Source organism: Blennius ocellaris (assembly GCF_963422515.1).
Source record: "Blennius ocellaris genome assembly, chromosome: 1".
NCBI classification, from domain to species: domain Eukaryota; kingdom Metazoa; phylum Chordata; class Actinopteri; order Blenniiformes; family Blenniidae; genus Blennius; species Blennius ocellaris.
This window is the reverse complement of record NC_137650.1, coordinates 34,703,646-34,719,214: the sequence shown is the minus strand read 5'-3', so window position 1 is coordinate 34,719,214 and position 15,569 is coordinate 34,703,646. Positions and strand designations below refer to the sequence as shown.

The 15,569-nt window shown below is 42.9% G+C and overlaps 1 protein-coding gene across 1 annotated transcript in view; it reads right to left on the bottom strand.

Annotated features, from left to right (window-relative positions):
- The window catches only part of tspan4a (tetraspanin 4a), a gene marked incomplete at its 5' end in the record, with an annotated part of 243,364 nt that extends 230,093 nt beyond the window's left edge, over window positions 1–13,271 (bottom strand). Inside the window, one exon of the mRNA XM_080502307.1 lies at window positions 13,197–13,271. The remainder of the gene's footprint in view (window positions 1–13,196) is intronic.
- Window positions 13,272–15,569: the final 2,298 nt, after the last annotated feature.

Below are 15,569 nucleotides of genomic sequence, written 5' to 3'. Positions count from 1 at the left end.
ACTTTATTTATTTTTTCCCACTCACAGCTTGTTAGAAATAGATTTAACTACTTTTTTTTGTTCTTTGCTTTCAAAACAATGTTTCCTCAAATGTCTCTCAGCCACTTTGCAACTCGTCGAACTGCGTGCACAGCAAACTGATTTGGCCCGACGTGAACGGGCGACACAACATTCGGAGTCTCGGAGATGACAGTGGAACTCAAGCCGAAGTTTAAAAGTGCACAGCGGGCGGCTTCATTAAAGAAAAACATCGCCACGGCGACGGTTTTCTTCTTGGCGCCGGTCGTCCAAACAAGCCGAGCAGGGGACGGATCAGGAGCAGAGCAGAGCCACGGGGTCACTTTGATGTACAGGGGGAAGAAAACTGCTAATTTCTAGAAGTTTTTTTTTTTTCTCTCTCTCTCTTTTCTTGCTGGAAAAAGAGACGGCGTGACCGCAAACTATAAGATACCAGAGAAATCCAAGAGCTTGAAGCAGAAATATCCTAATTAACGCGATAAACAAGCTGAACTTGTCAGCTGTAAACACCTACACAATGCCACAGCGTCACATGGGAAGCTGTTACAAAACATATGAACTATAAAATCAAAGTGTGAACTATCAAACCTTAACTAAACATAGCTTTGAAGGGCTGGCTCTGGAAGAGAGGGAGTCGTTCCTCCAAAAGACGTCATTCACGTGTCTTAAGGAGCAGGTCATTAACAAGATTACAGAATAGCACGCATTAAGTCTAAGGCGTCGGTCACACGATAATGTTTTGTTTTTGTTTCATATTTATTTGATCTCAAGCATAAAAAGAATAAAAACAGAATAATGAGTACAATATCTACACAGAAAACGAAAGCTTATGTAGAAAGAAGCAAAAGCTCATTAAATCCCTCACCAGGAAGAATGTTTGCATTCAGTGTATTTTTTTTTTTTTTAAACAATCACATAGTCAAACTTTTATGAACCTAAATAACCACAAAACAAAACAACCAGCAAGTAAATCACTATATTAAAAAAAAAAATTTGTTTTAAAAAAACACCTTGTGCATAATGTATCCTTGTCCTGTTGCCGTGGAAACACAAATCTCTTCTGATATATATAATCTCTTCTGAAACGCAAACACACTGCGTTTTCACCTCAAATGTTGTCACGTAAATGAGGCGACAGTTGCAGAAATAAACAACACCCAGTGTAAAATCTTCATCTTGTTCTTGATCTGCTTCATCAAAGTTGCAGAACTCTTTCTCCTGCAGATCCGTACGGTTTTCCTCATAAGTCGCTGAAAAGTACGGACAAATCACCAGGAGGATCAGGAAGGTAACAGGTGACTGGATCCGCCAGATCGTCTGCAGAGCAGCGTGAACACAGAAGTGTCTGCGTCGTGGAGGCGATACTCTGGATACTCTGCTCGCTGATGAGGAAGAAGACGAAGGCCTCCGCAACAAGTGCTGTGCAGTTCTTGAGGAAACAGAAGCCATCAAACAAAAGAACTTGAATCTCCAGCTGGGAGGAGCTGAACAACATGCTCACCGGCAGCCAAGACCTCCAGCGCGAGTATGAAGAGCTGAAAGCTGAGAGAAAGAAGCACAGCGGCTTGAATAAACGGTTGTCGACCCACGAGCTGGAGCGTCGGAGGAGAAAGGCAGGGCCTGCAGACGACCAACACGGGGCTCGATTCCTCCGGGACAACCAAGCTCTCCACGGAAATCTCGAGGTGATGAGCGCCAGGCGGAGGGACTGCAAATCACCGGAAGAACGCCGCGGTGCAATAAATGCAAACACTAAAGTCGCGATCCGAGACGACGACGATCTGCGGGAGGAGGCGAGACACCTCCGGCTGGAACGCCACCAGCAGAACGTCTTGGAAGTGAAATACAAGCGTGAGCAGGGAAGGAGCCGAGAGTCAACGCTAATCAGAACCAAACTCCAGCAACAGAATCGGGAGTTGAAAGAAAAACTGGAAAAAAAAATCCCACTCGGACGAAAAGTGACATTTCATCAATGAAGGTGCAAAATGACTTGCAGTTGCAGCGAATCAAGAATCTCAGGCTCCAAATGATGGAGCTGAGAAAGCGATTTGAACGTGCATGGCCTGATCGCAAGAAAGACACGACGCCCAGAACAAAACAGAGACGACTGTTGAGTTACCAGGAAGCTGAAGTTGAACAAGAAGATTACTAACGAGCTCAGACAACTGTTGGCTTTGAGAGGCGACCAACTCTCCCTCTCTGCCACCAAACAGAAGAAAAGAGCTCCAGTCTGCGTGTTCAGGACATTTAAATGGTCGCACAGAGCAGGCAGTGCAAATGAATAAAGAAATAGTGCAACAACAGACTACAACTAGATCTCTGGGTAGATAAACACCAGTAATAGTAAAAATCTGATTTAAAAAAAAACCAAGCGTGAGTCAGATATAAATACAACAAAGAATGAAGGTCAATGGTTGAATAGGCATAAACATGATGCAGGAGGCAGGGATCAGCAGAGTTGTTTCATTTTCATGTTGAGACGGGGGGGGGGGGGTGTTGGCAGCTGCTGAAAGTAACTAAAAAGTAACTTGTAATCTAACGTTTCAGAATAATCCGTAAAGTGACTAAGTTACTTTTTAAACAAGTGTGTGTGTGTCCATGTGTGTGTGTCATTAAAATAATGACCAACCACAGCAAACGAAAATCAATCCTGTGTATCGATTCTGTCGTTAAATGAAAATGAGACGATGAACGTTTCTCTTCCATTGGGAAGCTGATTGTTGTTTTACAGTTTGAAAAGTGCTCCGCAACCTGGCATGAAACTAAATACATCAGCCTCAGTGCTCCAGAGGCTGATCCCCCCCCCCCCACACACACACACACACACAAAGAAAACCATAACACACACACACACACACACTCTCTTGCTTGAAGTGAGCAGTTGACTCCGGCGCCCCGTTGAGCAGGAGGGAAACTACAGATTTTGAACTTGGAGATGTGGCGAGTAAACAAAGACACATCTGAGGGGGACTGAAGCTCCGAGTCGAGCTGAAGACGTCTTTAAGCGGAGGAAGTTTTCCTGGACTTGCAAGAACAGACAATTAAAGCCGTGTTCAATTTTGTCATGGCAGGAAACTGTCATCTGCCCGGCGCCGATTCCACCATTTACTTTGACTTCACCGTGGCACATCATGAAAACCTTCTCGAGCCATTGTGTTCCCACTTGCAGGAGACTGATGTTCCCCATTTTAAAGTCATGAAAATTGATTTTTTTTTTTTTTTTTTTTTTTTTTTTAATCTGTGAGGCCACAGCATGATCTGTGTCTGGGGAGCCAGCCTCCACAAACTTACACTAAATCCATTAAGACCAGGCTGCCAGTCGCTGCCAGAAACTCATGTAAATGAGAGTCAAGCTCTCACCGACGTCTTGCTTTCGTTCCTGCAGGATGTCGAACATAAAGTCGCCTGTGGGCGACAATCGCCTTTTCCACCGGAAACAACCAGGTTCTAGTTCGGAGCCAGGACGACACTTTTACACGACGATTACACAAAACTTTCTTCACTTTTGGGGGGGTTCGTTTAAAAGGCACCAGTGTGCAGATGCACGATATCCGCAAAGTTTTTAATCCGGCTCCCAAGGTGGAAAGATTCTTTCACGGCCTCTAACCCCTTCCCCTTCCGTCCCTTGAAAACAAACATGGCGACCCGCGGTGGTACGACTCGCGGTCAGTATTCTAGTTTTATCCTCCATATCAGTAGTTTAATAGTCGAGACTCACCCCTGATAGCATCGGATGCTTCTTCAGTCCATACGGATGTCGAGTTCTCTCCATTTTCTTCAAGCAACAGCGCCCTCCTGTGGCCCGGCATACTAACTACATCACTCCTTTTTTTTTTTTACGGATTAGGTGTTGTCACGTGAAACGTTGTTGTGTAAACGCGGCTCTGGACATGCTGCAGAGCTCCTGCTCTGTCAGCTGCGTGAGATATATAATTTAGAAGCAGTTTTTTTTTTAAGGCTTTTCATCGTAACATCATTGTAACTAGCTTCCCTTTAGGATCCGTTTTTGAAAAGTAGTGTATTCAGGAGCACTATTGTCGAATAAACGGACTTCCAAAACGCCCCGAAGGTTTTCCATTATCACTTGAAATCGTTGGCATGTGATGGTTTTAGGCTGTTTAACGCCTCGCAGGCCTTGTATGTGGCCACTGAATTTCAATAAAAGTAGAAGGTCTTAACTTATTCATATATATTATATATAATATATTGAAAGAAAAATAATCAGGATTAAAAAGGTTGGGTGAGAAAATGCCGAGGATGTACAGAAACTGCTCCCTGCAATGCGAAATTACATGTTATGTAAAGATTAGTGTGGACTTTCACCACCAAGGAAGCTAAAAAAGAAATGCATAAACTGCAGCCAGACACAAAATGTAAATGCCTTCTGCTATTTCTATCTTGTTCAAAGAAGAGCCTAAACAGAAGGAAGAGAGTATAGGTCTGGGCATGTCTGAGTGGAGGAAATTATGGTGGACGGGGTGAGATAAAGGGGAGGCGACGTCAAGAAATGTAGTCAGAGAGAGGAGGGAGGAGAAAAAAAAAGAAAAAAAAGGGCCCTGGCTTGTATTTCTTCTGTGTTAAACTGGGCGTGAGACCGGGAGTCGGCAGCGCTGAGAGAGTGTGGTTATGGCTTGTGGTTTTTCACTAACGTCGCAGCAGAATTCTCAACAAGCAGGAACAGACAAAATAGACCCTTCAAAATGTTGAGAGGCCACGCTGGTGCTTCACAGAGCAGAGACACCCCCCCCCCCCAAAAAAAATAAATAATAGTACGACCAGTGCTGAGTGTGACATGGAGTGCATGCTGTTAAGTGCAAATTATTGTCACTGTGACTCCGCTTGTCAAGCATGCTCAACTTCAATTTCCTCTCCTCGTTGTTCAGCACAACCTAAACAAGCCATATGTTGGAGAAACCGCCGCACTCGTCCCCTCGGGAAGAACATTAACCGTATTATTATCACACTCCTGGTTTTCTGCAGACTAAAACAATCCATTGTGTTTCATAGGAGTGCTTTAGAAGTGATGATATTGTTACCTTCGGAGCGGGGGAAATAAGTATACCTCTTGATGCACCCTCTTCTGACTTTTATCCCCACCTCAGGGAAGGGTGTAATTTCCCCTCCCTTGCATAGCGATAAAGCTCTTCCAAAAAACATGCTAGACAAAGAACAACCTAGTAAAATTCCTTAAAATCTAAATAAACTCTGCACCGCTTGGCTGAGAAGTAACGGTAAATTCAGTTTGAATGACATATTTATGATGTGAGAGGCGGCGAGCCGGCAGACGTCAGGGATAGAAGTGTAAAATTACACATTAAGCACATTTAGCTTCATGAATATGGAACATCAAAACACTCTGAGGAGTTTATCCTTACTGATTAATACACAATGTGATATAATGAGTCTGAAAATGTCTGTGTTGTTTATGACTGCAACCAAAGATTTGCTGGAAACCTGCTCAGCCTTTCCTCCGCCGACTCCACATCACTCTTATTGCTCAACTTTGTTATTAGATTTAAGTGAGGTTTACATGATGTTTTAAGTGAAAACCCATTGTTTTGTTGGGGGTTTTTTCAGGAACGTTGTCAAAATGTTATGTAAAGCACAAAACTGTGTTGGAAAACGAAGTGTTGTTACATAAACAAGGCCAAACTGTCTGGGCTGAAGCCTTCTTGTAATACTTTATGTTTCATTTTGAGCTCATCACAGCAACATATTAATCTATTTCATTGGTATTTTTACCAAAATATGAAGCTGTGTTTTCATAATATTCTCATCATTATTGCTTCTTTCTCGAAAGTCCTTGCGTTCTAAATGAGAATTTTGAGGGATTATTTGATGTCCTTCTGCACGGTTCGTTTTACGACATTGCCAAACTGTAACGTGAAAACTAAACTCCCTCCCCCACACCAGAAACGCACGTTTTACATGCTTTGAGAGTCATGCTTTCTAGAAATCTCTGCTTTGAATGAAAAATGTGTCTTAAGTGGGAGAAAAAATTAAGTTACCTTGTAAAACGCATGAGTCGTGTGGTCCCCTGTGTCTTTTACTTATTGTTTTATTTATTGTTCTCATTTATTTTATTGCTTTTTAAGCGTCTTTATTTTTCTATTTATTCTTTTGAATTGTTTTATTCTTATTTGTAGTTTCTTAATGGGTTTGTAGTTTTTCATCTGTTTTGATTTTTATTCTATGGTTTTATACTTATTTAGTGTTGGACTGTTTAGTTTTATGTGCAGTATGTGAAGCACTTTGTAAACGCTTCGTTTTTAAAAATGTGCTATATAAATAAAGTGGATTGGATTGGATTGGATAAAAATCCTTAAAATGACATTTACTCCATCTCCCTCATTAGAAGCCACACAGTCGGTCGATATGCAAATTACATTTCCCCCACGAGGTTGAACTTAGTTTAACGTCTTCTATTCCTCGTCCATACGTTTCAATATAAAGAATTTTATATACATGAACGATACAGCAACACAAACTAATGAGACTGAAACTGAAACCGAAGTCACTGCATGAACATAAAGTGAAACAGGAATTTTAAATTAGTTGAAGCGTGAAGTATGAAACCGATTTGGAATTACACCCCAGACTGGTTTGGCCAACGGTTTCCTGACGGTGTTCCCGGAGTCGGGAGGAAACGAGAAGAAGCAGTTTTTAGTTCCGACACTTCCTCCACCTCAGCTGACGAACCAACTTCCTGGTTGAAATCTTTGGATTTGGACCGATTTATGTGAGTCACAGCTGCGTGTGGAGGAACAGAGTTTCTGGTGTGGACGCTGCTCCACTTACCACTGTGGAGGACAGGGGCGTCAAACTCATTTTAGTTGAGGGGCCACATCAACCTGACCTGACCTCTGGAGGGCCGAACAAGTCAAACAGAACATTAAACTGCAGATATGGACAAATGCAAAGTCTTTCCTTCTTTTGATCCTTTTGTAACTGCAAGAATTTGCCAGTCTATTCTGACATATACATATTAAAGGAAATCAAATATTATATTTGCAAAAAAAAAACCCTCAGTCACCTGTATCTGGATATATTTTTATTCCGGATTAAAACAATTTGTCATCATCTGGAAATTGTTTTGAGTTTTTGTGTCTAAAGTATCATTTCACATAAATTGGACTCATTGTTTTATTGTGAAAGGCGTTGCGTCATGTGACCTCCACAGATGCATTAATGTCGGGGGTCAAATTCTGACCAAGGGAGGTTTTAAATGTCATTTTTGCCAATCGAGTGTTTTTAGATCAGCCTCTGACATGGCGGGCCGGATTAGATCGTCTGGTGGGCCGGTTCTGGCCCCCGGGCCGCATGTTGGACACCCCTGGTGTCGGAAACCAGTTTCAAAACGTGTGGGCGGGACACCGCTTACTCTCGTCTTCCGCGCCACAAAACAAGGCGGTCGAGATGCAGAGGAGGTCGTTTTGTACAATAGGTTGGACTCATTTTATTACCTTTATCCTAATGAAGCTTGTACTCTATTTATTCTCATTTTCATGCAATTTTTAATCCCTTTGTTTTTAATGTAATTCATAATCTTAATTATTGAGGTTATGAATGAAGATTAAGGTTCTTAATCGCATTGTTTGAACGCGTTTCCACAGTAAATTGCCTTGTGCTGCTATAGAAATCCTTGCCTTGCCTTTCTGCAACACCTATATGTTATGTAAATATTAATAGAAATGTAAAATTAATGAACATCTGTTACAGAAAAAAAAAAAGTAATACAACAGCCTCTGGTACTTTTCAATACATTCTGCTGCTTGTTTAACCCATCACAACCATTAAACATTCATCTCCCTATGCGGTGCCTGTTTGGCCTAATAACTATTTCATACTGGCCTCAACATATTTTGTGTCAGCGCTGCCTCCTGTTAAGGTTTATTGTTTCAGAGAGTAACCTGAGGATGTCTTCTCTCCTTTGTTTTTTTAAAGTGGTGTTTTTCATCTCTCCTCTCACATCTTCTACCTCCAGCTTAATTTAACTCGGTCCCTGATATATATTTCATTCCTGTTATCGAGACACATTTTTATTCCTTTGCAGGGGTATAAGATCTGAAAAATGAACTATTTAAAAAACAAAAAACAAAAAAAAAAACAGTATATGTTGGGAGATACTTGCACATTTTCAATCCGACGGCTCGCAGCCTTTCTGAGGAGACGGGGGCTGCAGGAAGACGAGGTTTAAAACTGCAGGTTTAAAATACGCAGGGGGAAGAAAAGGGAAGGGGATCAACTGGAAAATAGAGACGAAGAAAAACGTTTGGGAGTGAATCCGAAGCTGCGCTGTGCACACACACACACACACACACATAGACACACACACACACACCTGCAGGCGGCAGCACAATGCCGCCTTGTTCGATCCGCTCAGTGGGGCCAGTGTTTCAGAGGGCAATTTTTCCTGGGAGTTGCCCACCACCTTCCAGCACGGCGACTTAACCGCAGAGCTTTTTTCACCGCTTCCATCAGAGACGGACAGAAACATCAGATATCAGCAGACGCCGGTTGGGTGTAGAGGCTGTTTTAATGCTTGACGCACGGGCGTGACTGTGAGAGAACGTGTGTGCCATTTATTAATAGGACACGCGACTCCCGCTCCCAAACTGCAGGGGGCAGTGCGTCGCAAACACACTTCCACCGCAGTGTTAAATCAGGGGCAGGAGTTCTCTGTGACACCAGCAGGTGATCCCGCAAGTAGAGAGCGTTCAAGTCGTGTTTCTGTTGCGACCTGGATATATTTTAGAAAGGATTATCGGGTACTTTGTATTAAGATACGTTGGTTTGAGTTGTAAATGTTCCATTCATCTTTAAGAAACAGAGCTGGAAGTGTTGCGACACCAGTTTGCTTTACGGCAGTCGAGGCATGATGAACGGATGTAGCCTGTGTTGGCTGCGGTGGAGAGAGAGAATCTAAAAAAACATCCGGAATCGGGAGGAATAAGGTTGCCTAAAAGAAGACAGAGGAGTCGTGTTTTTCGGGGGTGCAACATTTCAAATGATATCTTCCCCCTGTTGACGTCTGACACTGAAGCAAATCGACACCTACGAGTCAAATCTTGTGTTTCCAGGCAGATTTATGCTTTTTGTGCCTTTAAAACCAAGTCCGCCGGAGGGGCGTGGCGGCTGAAGCGACGTAATTCGGCGTGCAGCAGTGGCGTCCAGTATGAAACGCGAGGCGGCGGCGTCGGCTCATCAGCGCCGCCCTGCTGGAGGTGACGAGATGTGGGAGGACACAGAAAAGGAAGGAAGGAAGCGTCCTCCTCCTCTTGGCCGACTGTCGCGGCGAGCTCGGAGGCCGCAGGAGATTTCACGCGCAGGTTAAATATAGTGCACGCGTTTCACTCTAAAGGGATTATGTGTCATTAAATGCCGTCAGTGTCTGATGCGTCGGTCTGCGACGCTCAGACGCCGCGGTTCAAGGGTAGTCTACGTCTTTCACGCACTCATCCTGGAGTTACCCCGCTGTTTACCGTCGCCGCTACGCTGCAGCCGACAGCCACTTCCACGACTGATTCATCCGCTGATTGATACCGATTATCTCGGAGTGTGAGGACCATCAAAAATAATTAGGGAAGCCTGTTAAGAGCAGATATGCTGCAGTGCAGTTCTCTGAATCAGAATGAGCCACGATGATTATCATATGCGCGCCGGCTGCCAGCCAGAGGCAACCACCCAAATTATACACCGTATTTTAATAAATGTCAAAATAGAATATCCACTGATTTGGCTTTAAGTTTCAGTCGGTCAGTAAGTGCTGTATAATCTCCTACTTATCTCAGTCGATTACATCAGGGAGCTGTTTTAACTTGAAAATAAATAAATACAAAGGTATCAGATCTCCGAGTGGAAATAATGAGGACGGAGTTATCGTGTTTGAAGCCAAATCAAAGCCTACAGCACCTCGAACTGCACGTTTACAGTCTGTCCGTTCACACATCTAAACGTTCGTCCATCCATCTATTTATCTATCATCTCATCCATCCATCCAATGTCATCCGTATATCCCTTCGTGCATTGATCCATGCATCGGTCCAGTCTTCCATTCATTTATGCATCATCCATCAATCTGTCATCTATCATCCATCAATCTATCCATCCATCCAGCCATCAATGTATCCATCCATCCATGCATCCATCAATCCATCCATCATTCATCAAGCTATACATCCATCATCCATCAATCTATACATCCATCCATCCATCCATGCATCCATTAATCCATCCATCAATCTGTTATCTATCATTGATCAATCTATCCATCCATCAATCCATCCATCATTCATCAATCTATCCATCCATCATCCATCAATCTGTCATCTATCATCCATCAATCTATCCATCCATCAATCTATCCATCCATCAATCCATCCATCCATCAATCTATCCATCCATCCATCAATCCATCCGTCCATCAATCTATCCATCCATCATCCATCAATCTGTCATCTACCATCCATCAATCTATCCATCCATCAATCCATCCATTCATCCATCCATCAATCTATCCATCCATCATCCATCCATCCATCCGTCCGTCCGTCTTCTCGTCCATTACAGGGAGTTACTTTGAACAATAAGTAAAACCGTCGCCTGACGGAGCCCCGAGACGTTCTCTGGAAAGATGTAGTCTCTCCATCTTGGATCGAACTCAATTCCAAGTATTGTTCACCGTCAACACAATGAAACCGCCGTCGTGACCGAGAGAGAGGATTCCATCACGGTCACTGCACTGACTTCATGATCGGAGTCATGTTTCAAAACCTTGTTACTTGTTGGTAAAGCATTTAATGCTGTCTGGAATATATTCAGTGAAGAAAAAAGGCCCGTTGGATCATCTTAAACAGGCTTATTTGATGTTTGTACAGTCAAAATCAGGTCAGTTGAAGCAGCTTTCAGCTCCTGATTTTGGCCGCGGCTCACATGACAACTGTGCTCTGAGCCACATTGCCATGGAAACCGGGGAAATTTCAACTTTTTGAAAACGCTGCGACTGCGCGTGTGCATGGCGGTCATAGTAAATAGTTGGTGGACATATTTCTAGTTGACAGTCGCCGTGATAACAATCCAACGTCGTCGTCCGTCCAATCAAATGTCTGTGGACTCGATGTGGTGATGTTTGTCGCAAAATGTTCTCCGCAAACAACAGCACCCACTAGTGGCAATACAAGAAAACGACATCATTTTCATTATTTACTTTTTTTTTCTCTTTCAATCCAGTTGCATGCTTTTTAATTTCAGTATTGCTTTAACAATCCATTTGCTTTCTATCAGTTTATTTTTACATTTATCTCACACAACTCTAATATTCCTTTAATATTTTTCGAGGTTCTTGTAAATCACCTTAAAGTGCATTGCATCTTAATATTGCTCTGTAAATACGCTTGTTTAGTCAGACGCCTGAGCCGTCGCACAAACTAATTGCAAATTATCCAAAGTAATGTTTTCAATCTGTGATCCTATGTTTGACTAAATCCTTGTCAAAGATCTTGTTTGTTTTAATAACAGGAAAAACAATTCGGAAAAGCTTTTTGAAATGAATGCCTGCAACAAATACTTTATGCTCTGCTTATTGAATCAGGCAAAACATTCAGTCATTACATCTATTAATGAATAATTGAAATTTTAACAACCTACTCTAGAATTTTGATTAGGTCATATATTGGATGCGTTTCTGCTTATTTTCCCTAATTGATGTCATTTAACGACACACTATATTTGCCTGTTTAGTATACACTTTGGTGCAGTCATCCATTAAACTGTATTTTCAAGACGCAGAGTTAAACTTTCAGCTGGTGACTGCGTGGAGAAGCATTGTCTTGTGATTACTGTTTTTCCTGTTCATTCATATTTGCTGGAGAAACAACATAAACGTCGGCCAATTTAACAGCGCCACACACACAGCGGCTTTCCACCAACGCTTCTTCTAAGCAGTTTCAGTATTATAACCTTCATAAAAGTTGCAGGACTCTTATCTTTGCGTACTTACTGTAATAAACCTGCCACTGGGTGTTTATTATAACGACTGGCTAACGAAAAAGGGGGGGAGATGTGGGCAGCAGTTAAAAGGTCTGAATCAGGGCTGACATTAACCAGCAACTCCTGGAAGTAGAGTGCGAGCTTTTAAGTATTGATATGTGTTTAGCATAGTGGCTCCTTGCACTGTAGGAGTGATTTTTTTTTTTTTTCAAGCTGGGGGAAAAAAAATGTCAAAATAGTGTTACTTATTCAGGTGTGTTGGAGCTGCAGTGCATTCTGGTCCATTGCGGTTCCTGTCAGTGCATATGAAATACCCTTTCTCAACCTGCAATGGTGCATTTCTCCGTGTTTGACAGCTGGGAACCAGTATGAAATGAAACCAGGCATGTTCAGGGTTGCTTTGGTAACAAGAGCACACTATGAAATGATAAATCTGACCCAATATTTCAGGTTTTCAGGATTTGCAAACACATTTCTCATTAATTCAGCATTCACTGTTGACATGTGTTAAAAGAGAGCCGCTTCATCTGGAATATTTTAAGACTTCTGCTAACCTAACATAAGGGCACATTGTGTGGCAGTGAATTCCTCAGCACTTTGCCAGCCGTGCTTTGAGAAATCAGTGAGGCCTTAAGTTCCTGTAACCCCTGGAGAGAAGAAGGGGGAAAAAAAAGAAAAAAGAGCGAGAAACTGATGGGAGGGAATAAGTTGAGGAATGGTTGGTATTCTGAAATGTTGTTCTTCTCCACCGGTTTATTTCTGTCAGCCTCCGTCGAGCTCCAGGGAACCGTCCCTCGGCCAATCAGAGCGCTCCCTTTCTTACACATCACCACATTGCCACAATCACAACAAGTGAGTGTTTGGACTCAGGAAAACGCACTGCCCGGTATTGGAGAGGGAGAAGAGCTCAGGCATGATTAAAGTAATTCCGCTCTTAAGTAAACCCACTGTAGCATTCATGAACCAATTTGCACAAGATAAATGGTGTTAGGATGTTGTTTATCCTTTCTAATTAAACAAAGTCAGCCCTCGAAAGCTCCTTATTTAGCAAACCTGAATCTCTGGAACAAGGTCACTCAGATCAGTTTTGGGGCTACAATTCGAAAGAGGAAGGAGAAATCCCAAGACGAGAGGCTGGAACTTAAAACACAAGCTGAATAGCGGGGAAATGTTGAAAAAGAAGGACTTACCACTGACTTGGGATTACACTCCGCACTCTCCCCGGCTGCCCCTTCTTCTTCACTTAGCGTATGACAAAACTTCACAAGTTGGTCCTATTCCTCAGACTCCCTCCCTTTTTCCTCCCTCTCCCACTTTCTCTCACTTTACAAGGATGCACATGTGACCCTCAGCAACCTGCCCAGCAGCAAAATGGCGACATCTAGTGGTCTTCAGAGGCATTGCCCCCGTGACTCTATCTGCAAGTAATTTATAGGCTAATTTGCTTTGATTCAGAAGGTGATTTAAAAAGCGCAATCTCTGAATACAAATAGCTTCATGTAATAAATGCAAATAGTTCAGACCTTCCATGAATACTTTGGGTGTTTACCGGAGTGAGCATTTGCTGGTAAAGTTATACTTTCATTATAAACCAACTGGAGCTTATTTTCGCTGTGGTAAAGGATTAGAACTGAGACTCTGTCAATAAAAATCTAATCAAAGTGCAAATCGGAGAAAATCTAATGAGACTGTGGAGAAATGCTTTTTTTTTTTTTTTTTCCCCCCCATCACAGTTTTTCCATAAGTGGGCTAAAAAATTGGTGTGGTGAAGTGGTTCCTCCTCCTTCCTCTCGGTGAGAAAATCCTCAGTTTGAGTCTGGGCTTGGAACGTCTGTGGTGTGAATCAGGGGCGTCAAACATAAGGCCCGACACCGGCTGGAGAGACGCTCTAATAATCCAACCCCACAAACCACCGAACAAACCGCAAAATCCTATTCTATTTTTCTACTTTCTGCAGAACCAGGCTCAGAGGTGGAGACTTTGTGGTGTTGATGAAGTGGTTGACAGGATGGATGGGTGGATTAGTGAATGGATGTATGATTTAACATTTTCTTATGAAAGCCTCCATCTTTCCCGGGTCCAGATTAACACCATGTGAAGATCTCACTCTCACAAATTGACGTCTGATAACAGTCTGCCACTGATTTTCACATCTCCTTTAAAATTCTTCTGTAAAAGTGATCGTCATTGGTGTTAAACCTCTTAAAAGATGCTGAAGTGAAGACTCTATAATCAAAAGCCTGATCTCTACATCCCCACTGGGTGATTTTGCTCTTTATTATTCAATTTGGCTTTAATTTAATGAATTTGAAAGTTGATTATATTTATTGATTGCGGTTGCAGCTTGTCATTAGCCAGACCAGCAGAGAAACAAAACAGAGGAGCATTATTGTACATCAGTGTAGATTAGTGTCAGTCACTGGCCGCCGGGGATGAGAACGGTGACGCAGCTGCTTTGGGTGAGATGGTTTGGTAACTTCATGGTTGCTGAGGATGTGAGCGTTCACCACAGACACACAGTTAACACAGTGCGTGGCTCATGTAGATACATGCTGTCTGCTTCTCCAAAACCTTCCTTCAAAAGTGACATTTGTGCTCTTGGTGAGCTCGTCTCGTGCTCCGTCCAGCTGGCTGCCGTCAATGATGCGTTCAGGTGCATCACGTGAACTAGTGCGCTGGACTCCGGGGCTGAGGAATCTTCCTTCTCAGAATCACAATCAGCAAATAACCGATAAAATACTTTATCAACAGAGATGAAACGCTTGCTGATTACGTATCTGTCTCTCTGTCTGTCTGCAGGCAGTGGGTGTTGCGTTCAGGTGCATCGTAAAGCCGACTTGTTGCATCCAGCCAACCTGTGGACTAATGAAAAATCACCCAGACACCCAACCAGCCACAAACTTCACACACTTGTTGAAATAAAGAGCGTCAACAAGCACCAAGTGGTTGATGAAACCAGAGCCGATGGGAAGGAGACAAGAAGGAAGATACTCACCTTGGTAATCTGTTGTCATCTCTTTTGTAATAAAAACACCTGAGAAACAACATTCCTGCCGCGCTGTGTGCTTCCTCCACCGGTCGGCCTTCCGTCACATAAACCACCTGACCTGAGGGCTTGACTGTGGAGGACGGCAGGTTCCGCCCGGTACAGAACGCTTGTCCATCTCAGAGCAAACACACAGAGAAACACATGCACACCTTTAAACAGGAAGCCCAGAAGTTGGATGAAGGAGTGATGATGAGGACGTATGCGATGTGTCCTTTCTGCTTTTTCACTGCAGAAAGGTTTCGTGTTTCCACTTGCCTCGGGAGAAACACGGAAAACGCTACAGTTTTCATTTAGAGCCACTAGTGGGTGCAGTTGTTTGCTTTTGCGGTGAGACCGCATACAGAGAGAACAATGTGATAGAAGCAATTTACAATGTCGAGATTCATATTGATTTGTTGTTACGGTGCCTGTCAGCTATAAACCCACCGAGTCCCAGGAGAATATGACCTGGGAATCATGACAATCTGGAGGAAAACACACAAACTAATCATTGTTATTGTTTGTCTACTGAGCA